An 8025-nucleotide genomic window follows, 5' to 3' on the forward strand; every position below is an offset into this window, starting at 1 on the left:
TGTCTGATATTCCAGCATCATCAGGTTTCATACCCCTAGAGACTACAGTATCTAAAATTCTATATGGTCTCAAGCGACCATTTTTCACAATGGAGAAAAACGCTACACCCATTTCTACAACTTCTATTTTTTTTTTGATTTTGTTAGCCTACTTGTATTTTGTCGAAGGAAATGACACCCAATTCGATAGCAGCAAATCTCCTGACACGAAATGGCGCCAAGCGCCTAGAAAAGTGAATAAATTCGTGCTGAAGAAATCCGTGCCAAAATAATTAATTTATGTTGATTTTCGAAATAATTTTGGGCCTCAAATTGCGTGTAATTTCACACTGCATCTCGTACACCCTAATTCGGTGCTTCGTACCCCCAAGTGACCATGGAACTCTGGTTAAGAACCGCTGTAAATCTGTAACAGATTATTACAATATCTCCAACCAACGTTCGCATTGGAGATAGGGATGAATTAATTCTAATTTCGAGGCACAATAACACACTGTCTTATTTCGTGCTCCAATCAAGAATGACAGTCACAAAAAGATGGCTCAAGATTTATTGTGAGCACGGGAACGTGACTTGCGGCAGTTATGGGCGCTAAAAAATTTAATTTAGAAGAGGAGAACGGGTATTTGCCCGTCGGATCGTGAGAAAGTAACCCAGCAAACACCCGATATCCCATGGATTTACTGGTATGTCCACAATTGTTCCAACCCATCCCATCTCCCACGGTTAGTTACTGAGGACTGGCTCAGTTTGTCACAAACTGGACGTCCAGTTATGTAACTCCAGATGACTTCCAGTGGAAGAAATTTTTAGAGTATTCCTATTCGCGTCACCAATGAATATTCCAGAGGATGTCATAGTAGTATGTCACCTGGATGCCACGTACATAGGAGTTCATCAGGATGCCCCTACTTGGATATCGCTTTCATGGGGTCCAGCTGGCTTGTTCAAAATGGCATATTATGATTATTCTTCCCCATGTGGGATGCACAATGCACATCGCGTACGAAATCGTAAGACATATAGGCTTATAGCCATTTATCAGTGTACTGGTTTTATGAAAATATATCGCAATCCTGCGTTGTATTGATTTGAATAAATTGCTGAATTATAAAGAGGCATATAGCTGGACCCATAAGCGTGCACAACTGCACAATTGTGCAGTGTGCACATCATGGCGAAACACGTGTTCTGAATATATATCCCGATATAGCGAAATACTGGAACAAATGTGCGCATCAATGTGAAATTGTGATGCAAGTGGCGGTATCACAACGCGATTTACTAAGGATGATACGCCATGACTATTTGTAGCACACAGCACGTCTCTACAATCGCGGCCCTATCGTGAAAACCAGACAGACATCTTCAAACCAGACAGCCTTCTTCCTTCTCCGTCACGTGTTACCTGCGCAGTCTAGCGCGACGGCGCGTGCATCTGACATTTGAATCTGAGTTGATGTCTGTGTGACTGATGCGACGAGGTTCTTTGAGATAATGGACGCAGACAAAACAGTCATTGATTAGATTGAGAATCTGTACGAAGCAAAAACAGAAGAGTTGATGTCTGTGGTTAGTGTTGTTGATTCAGAAACTCTACCTGAACCGCTCCAACAGAGAAACAGTTTGAAATGGTAAGAGTTCTAATCTTTAGAATGATGCGTAAATAGACCTAGCTATACCGTATACATTTCTTGTGAGCGTAATTTAGCTTCTCCTTTTTCGTTGATAGTTTGTGTTCAATATCGATGTATGGTAGAACATTAAATTGATTGCTGCGCCTCATTATTTCTTCGAATGCAGATACGCCATACTGTGAAGTGTGAATACGAATATGATTGAAACGCCATAAACAACGATTTGCTGATTCATTCCAATAGCAATGCTTTGCTGGTCGGTAGACTGAATGTTCCTCAAGATATTGATAAAAATCTCTTGTGTATTTGCGTGGTCATATAGTAATTTATGTAATGAGGCAATTATATATTGCTTGATCACATGGCTAACCCTATGATTTATACTAGTTTGATAGCGCTTATGACTGGTTGCCGCCATTGTGGATTGTTCCCAATTTACAACTCTTGTTGAACTTGAAAGTATTCTGCTGACTTTTCCTTTGAAAACCTTATAAAATTATTACATTTACTGAATAGTATTGTCTCATATACAACCTCTATGAGTAATTGAGTATGAACAAGTGCAAGTTATATACTTTGATAGGATACCATGATTGATTATTATCAAGTTAATTATTGATGACTGACTATGCACCTTTTTTGTACATGAAACGCTCTTGCCGTGGCCAAATTCACCCTGTATATATAGCCGCACCGGTGTAAATTGTCCGGTAACGTCAACGGCAAGGTAACTGATGTGATATACAAGCATATTGTTTGAACGTGATAGAAGGCATTGTCTTAAAATTGGGTTGAACCCCTCTGCAAGGTAAGGAAATGCATGTGCCGCAATCAAACCCTCAACTCAGAGCCGCGATTTGGCCTATATTGCCCAGCAAATCGCGGCTATCAGAATGAATTATCGAATTACCATTGATGATGTAATCATATTCCGGGTGTTTCACAGTAGCCAATATTCTCGCCAACAATAACCTTATAAATGATTAGTGTGTAAATGTACTATTGGCAGCATGCTTCCACCCATATCGGTTTGTTTTTGTTTCGCGCACTGTCAGATGACTTCAATACAACCATTCTGATTATTTCAATTTCTTAAATATCTGCAATATCTGCCATTTGTGATGACCAAGTCAAGCCGACTGTACGAAGAATGCATTATAGAGTGCGCAGTGTACCGTCAACATAATGAAGTACTAAACTACAGCATCGGCTTCAACTCGATAGAAAAGAGCACGGAACAAGTGGTGCCTGTATAATATCATTTTCTGTGAGTTGCATGGTAATCCTACCTATCATATCCGGAAATCAATGTTCAAAATCAGAATCTATTCTCAGGTACCGGATGCGAAATCCATTCATCAACCCGGTATCAAAGTTGGAGAGCAAACGAAGGTAACATAAATACTAGGATACAATTTGCCAAAACCGAAGGTGGTTGAAGAATTTTTGGTTGGTACTCAATCAGTCATAGCGTCATACATTCCTGCTCAAGTTCAAGTAGCAGTAGTGACCGAGTGTTCAAGTAGAAGTAGAGAATCAAGTTCTGAAAATTGCACGAGTGTCAAGAAGTGGATTAGCTCGAATTGTCGAATTCTTTAGAGTGTAATCGTAAGTGACCAATAACCATTTCCGAATATAGGTATGGTCAAGGTGAAAGTATATCAGTATTCGTACTCCAGTAGCACTAGAAGCAACATCCTAAATTTCTGCTCCAGCGTACGCAGCAGTTTACAAGCAATGTTAAGACTACAAGCGGAAATAAAATTGGAACCCAAGTAAAGCATCAAATTTCTAATCACGTGTACGTAGAGATCTATAAGGCATGTAAAAACTGCTTTTAGTGCAAGCAGAAATGGAGTTAAAAGAACTCAAGTACTTTGTTTGATAGAGTAGATTTGGTCTACGTCAGAAGTGGCCAACCCGTCGCTCGCGAGAAGGTTTTCAGTGTCCCGCGAGTTAATTTTCGAATTTGGCAGTAATATCAATAAATAAAATAGGCAGGTAACTTATTGTGAGCTTGCAAGATCAACCGAAAATATGATAAGCCTGACCGCGAACTTTATGATGTTGATGACGAAAATATACGTTCCGACTCATTGGCGGAGGCAAGGGCCATCCACATTTTCGTATAGGAACATGAAGTAGAATATTTCGTCGCAGATTTATTTGACTTGATATTTTTCTTGACACTTCGCGCGATTCATTGTCACTCGATTTCTAGCTTCTCTAGTATTGTTTCCCTCTCATGAAAATTAAATATGCGCCCATTCTACAAAATTGAGCCTAACTATATTCGCAATTATGTGAGAACGTATTATCCTACATGCGACTTCGCGCCTGTACTCGCAGAAAGATAGTCGTTGATGAAACCTTTGCGCAAAATGATAGACATATGTTCACTGAAATCTTTGTTATTGATATATATACAAGCCCCGATTATTCATGTCCTGGTCAATTGAGCCCAGCTGTATACAGAGGCGACCCACAATATATGCAACATTATTATTGCCCGAATTCATTCATTAACATTGATAAAATTTCGCTCTTGGCCCGGCTAGGGCTTGTACATAGTGTTTTCATGACATGTTCGTTATCGAATTTGATGCATAGTAATATTAATATATGTCCTGTTTATACCATTACCTAATCCTGTTCGCTCCTATCGGACGATTAGAAAAAGGACATCAACATTAAAGTGGCCCATGCAGTTGTTCGTAAATCTCATGTGGCCCTTTGGCCGAAAAGTTCGGCCACCCCTGATCTAGGTGTTGCATTATCATAGCATGCAATTGTAAATGACTGTTTTCAAATATGCTATCAAAGTAGTGTTGTTACCCAAGTAGAAGTAGAGGTGACACCTGACATCATAAATATCTATCGATTTGCAAGACATGATAAGACTACTTCAAGTGGAAATAGAGAATGAACTTGAAAATTAGTCGAGTAAGTTGTTCAAAGAAGTAGATCTGGTCTTGGTGTCGCTTTCTTTGAGCATATATAAATGTTCCCAACCAGGATGCTGTGTATTCTGGCATTACGATGCTATGATGTATTATTTCTTGTAATCCATGTACGCCATATACCAAACTAATCCGCAAATCAATGAAAAGGTAATCACTTCTCCGCTGCCTGCTGCAAAGTCCATTCATCTGCAACACAAGTGGACTACGAGGAAGCAGTGAATTCTTTGCTACGTCATGCCCCGGAAAAAGTCAAAAAGCCGCAATTGAAGGTATCAATCAGTTGAGCTCATATGAAACCGGGGAGGGGTCAAAGTAGTCGGTGTCCGTACCCAAGTAGAAGTAATGTCACAGATTCCCTCCCAAGCATAAGTAGCAATTTACAAGGTAAAGTCGTGTCCGCTGAATTCAGAGACCGTGTAACCGCTTTATTCGGCCAAAAATGCTTGTACAGGAAAGAAGTAAAATTGCATTTAAAATACTCCGGCCGGTTAATGCGGACAACACCGATTCTGTGGTTAATTCGGCCAAAATGGGCGGAACCACACTGAATAAAGTAGAGTCGACTGTATATCAAAACTGTACTGAAAGTATGAGTAGCGATTTACCGGGTATGCCATACCTATTTCAAGTGGAAGTTAACAAGTACTCTGTAGTTGGATGGAAGTTGATTTGGGCGTATCATCGCATTCATTAAATATGAAACACAGTGGCGACAAACTCGACTGATGTCGCAGGCCGGACTCAAAAGCTTCAGATCGCTCGGGCCCCACCAATGGAGTGATTCCAAACTATTACCTGAAAATCCGTGCAATGGTTATTCATTTTAAACTTGATTATCAGGCCTTTCAACACAGTAGTGTAATAGATGAATTATATTTCGGATCATATGGGTTCTATTCTACTTGCACCTATATCAGCAAACAACGAAATTGTCAATAATATGGTGATTAAGCGGCAGAATACAGTTGAAAATCAATGAAACAGTAGCTCTTCTAATACGATGTCGGCAAGCCGGTATTTTTCTATGCTACCGATGTTTTACTCGAACATGGCGGCAAACCTGGGTATGTGTTGAGGTAAACAAAGTATTTAATTGTAAATACGGACGTTGGAATTTTCTTCATGGTCTTAGAAAGCGATTTAGGTTTCCCTCGAGGCCGGATACCATTTGAGTCTTTTGTGATGCAACACAATAAGCAATTTTCTCCGTACTCGACATTTGCAGTGTTGAGGGATTATTTAATGGGATTATTTCTTATGAAAATTTCAAACATTAGAAAAGTGCTGCATAATACACGCATTGTTCAATCTACACAGAATTGCTGGGCGGTTTGTATCTTTGACACCCCTGATGTAATGGAATGTGGCTTCTTCCGAACATGGGTTGGTTAGTTGAAGTTAAAGTAGTCAGTACTCTCAAGTAATACATCATTTCTATTGAAGTATATGTACTGGTTTACAGGACATGTTAAACCTACCTCGAGGAAGCAGTTGGTGTGATGTCATAAACTTGGTCGAGGTGCCGGTTGATTTTAGCATATAACTGTTAGTGGCGATTAACAAATTGAAGTATTCAACATTGGGACTATAGTGGAAGTAGAAGTAACTTGGAGTAGTTTTAACATACTTCGTAAATCACAGCATACTCCAGTATAAATTGAAGTTGAAAGGTACTCGAGTGGTTTGAAAATAGTGAATTTGGTTGTAATGTTTCATTCTTTTACCATGTAATGGTTCGAACATGTGTAGCCGAAGTAGAAGTGGTCGTTTTTGGTAGTCAAGCTGAAGTAAGAAGTAACATCATAAATTTCCATTGAAGTAGAAGTAGGGATTTTCAAGATATGTCAATTATTTCAAGTGGAAGTAGAAATATAAGTTGATAAGTACTCGAGTAGTTTGAAAAAGTAGTATTCGTCAAAAAGGAGTAGTTAGTAGACATCTAAGTAACGTGAATCTGTAGTGAAGTATAAGTAGCGCTTTCCAAGGCGATGTTCAACTACTTCGAGGGGAAGCAGTCGACGTAAAGAATTCACTGACATTGCTGTATATATTTCAGGCACAAGCGCCGAGAAGAAGCGTTTTGGCGCAACAACTTCTGATTGCCGAAGAAAAAGAATAGGCACTCAACATCAGCAAACGGTGCTTTGATTTAATTCTTGCATTGTGACTTTTTACTGAACCCGTTTTGTCATGCTCGTTTCAAATTGTTGCTGTTTCTTTAGTCTTGTGATACCATTCTATTTAACTCTATTTGATATTCATTCAATCAATGTTTTTTTTTCACATAGACTGTTCCATTAGCTTCGAGTTGTCCTAGCAGTTGCTGTGTCTTATATTCCTGCGACACCTTTTTATGTACTTAAGCTAATGACAAACAGTCTAAGTAAAAAAGCATTGAGTGGTTTTAGCAGCTGCTGTTTATTAAACCCCTGTGACACATTTTCTGTGATTACTTGTTGCAATATGATTTTTCACTTCAGCCTTGACTGTGTTAAGTGGTAGTAGTTCTCGCCTTTCACATTTTGTGTGTTCGTTAATAGTAGTATAGCTTCGTTGATAATAACCAATATCGTATTTGTATTTTGCCAGTTTCGTTGCTCGCTCAGCCAATATACGCAGTGTGTGAGCTGATATGATGTTGTATCCCATGTTGTTAGGCGTTGAACCAGGTATGGAGTCGAGATGAGAAAGAGGGCGAATGACACTTCCATAGGGAGTGGCGCCACGTACGCAGTACGTCAGGCGCGTCCATTAGGGAGTGGCGTCATGTACACAGTACGTCAGGCGCGTCCATAGGGAGTGACGCCATGTCCACAGTACGTCAGGCGCGTCCTTAGGGAACCACGTGACGTCCAGGCTAGGCCACACGCGTCCGTGAGGAGTCGCTTCATGTCCACAGCACGTCATCGTGGACGTACTCAGAGGGCAGACAGGACGTCTCTAGTTGTCGACAAATCCAATCCAGGGAGGTAACGGCAGGAAGTAACTGGATGTCCGGCCTGCTATTCCACCGGAAGTCAACTGGACGTCGAGTGTTTGCTGGGAAGGTGTTTGGCATATTAGGCAATTGAATAAATAACTGTACCATCTAGAAATTTTCCGTGACTCACTTGGAATTGCTTCGCGCCCCGCCAATGTGATACAAACTGCTTGTGAAGCCATGTCAGGTTTTGAATTCAAAGATATAGTGTATGTTTGTTTGTATATTTTAATTTTAATGTTACATTGGAGTGAGTTAAAAGGTAGAGACGATAGTGGATGCGACACGATAGCATGCGACACTTGAGCCTGTCCAGGTTGGATTGAGTGGAGGTTAAATTTAGGGAGAGCTAAAGTTGTGGTTATGTTGGAAGCTAGAGCAAGGGTTCTCAAACAGTGGGCCATATGGCCAACTGGTGGGCCGCAACAACATTCTGAGGTTGCAG

At 40.3% G+C, this 8025-nt stretch overlaps 1 long non-coding RNA gene across 1 annotated transcript; it reads left to right on the forward strand.

Moving 5' to 3' along the window:
* The first annotated feature begins 767 nt into the window (after positions 1–767).
* On the forward strand, positions 768–7231 carry LOC145459878 (uncharacterized). Its single transcript, XR_013921584.1, has 4 exons — positions 768–2904; positions 2973–3029; positions 4748–4869; positions 6657–7231. It is a non-coding gene; the product is annotated as an uncharacterized LOC145459878 (long non-coding RNA).
* Positions 7232–8025: the final 794 nt, after the last annotated feature.

This window comes from Botryllus schlosseri, unplaced genomic scaffold (genome assembly GCF_051294905.1).
Source record: "Botryllus schlosseri isolate E-star unplaced genomic scaffold, Bs_hap1 Bs21a, whole genome shotgun sequence".
NCBI lineage: Eukaryota > Metazoa > Chordata > Ascidiacea > Stolidobranchia > Styelidae > Botryllus > Botryllus schlosseri.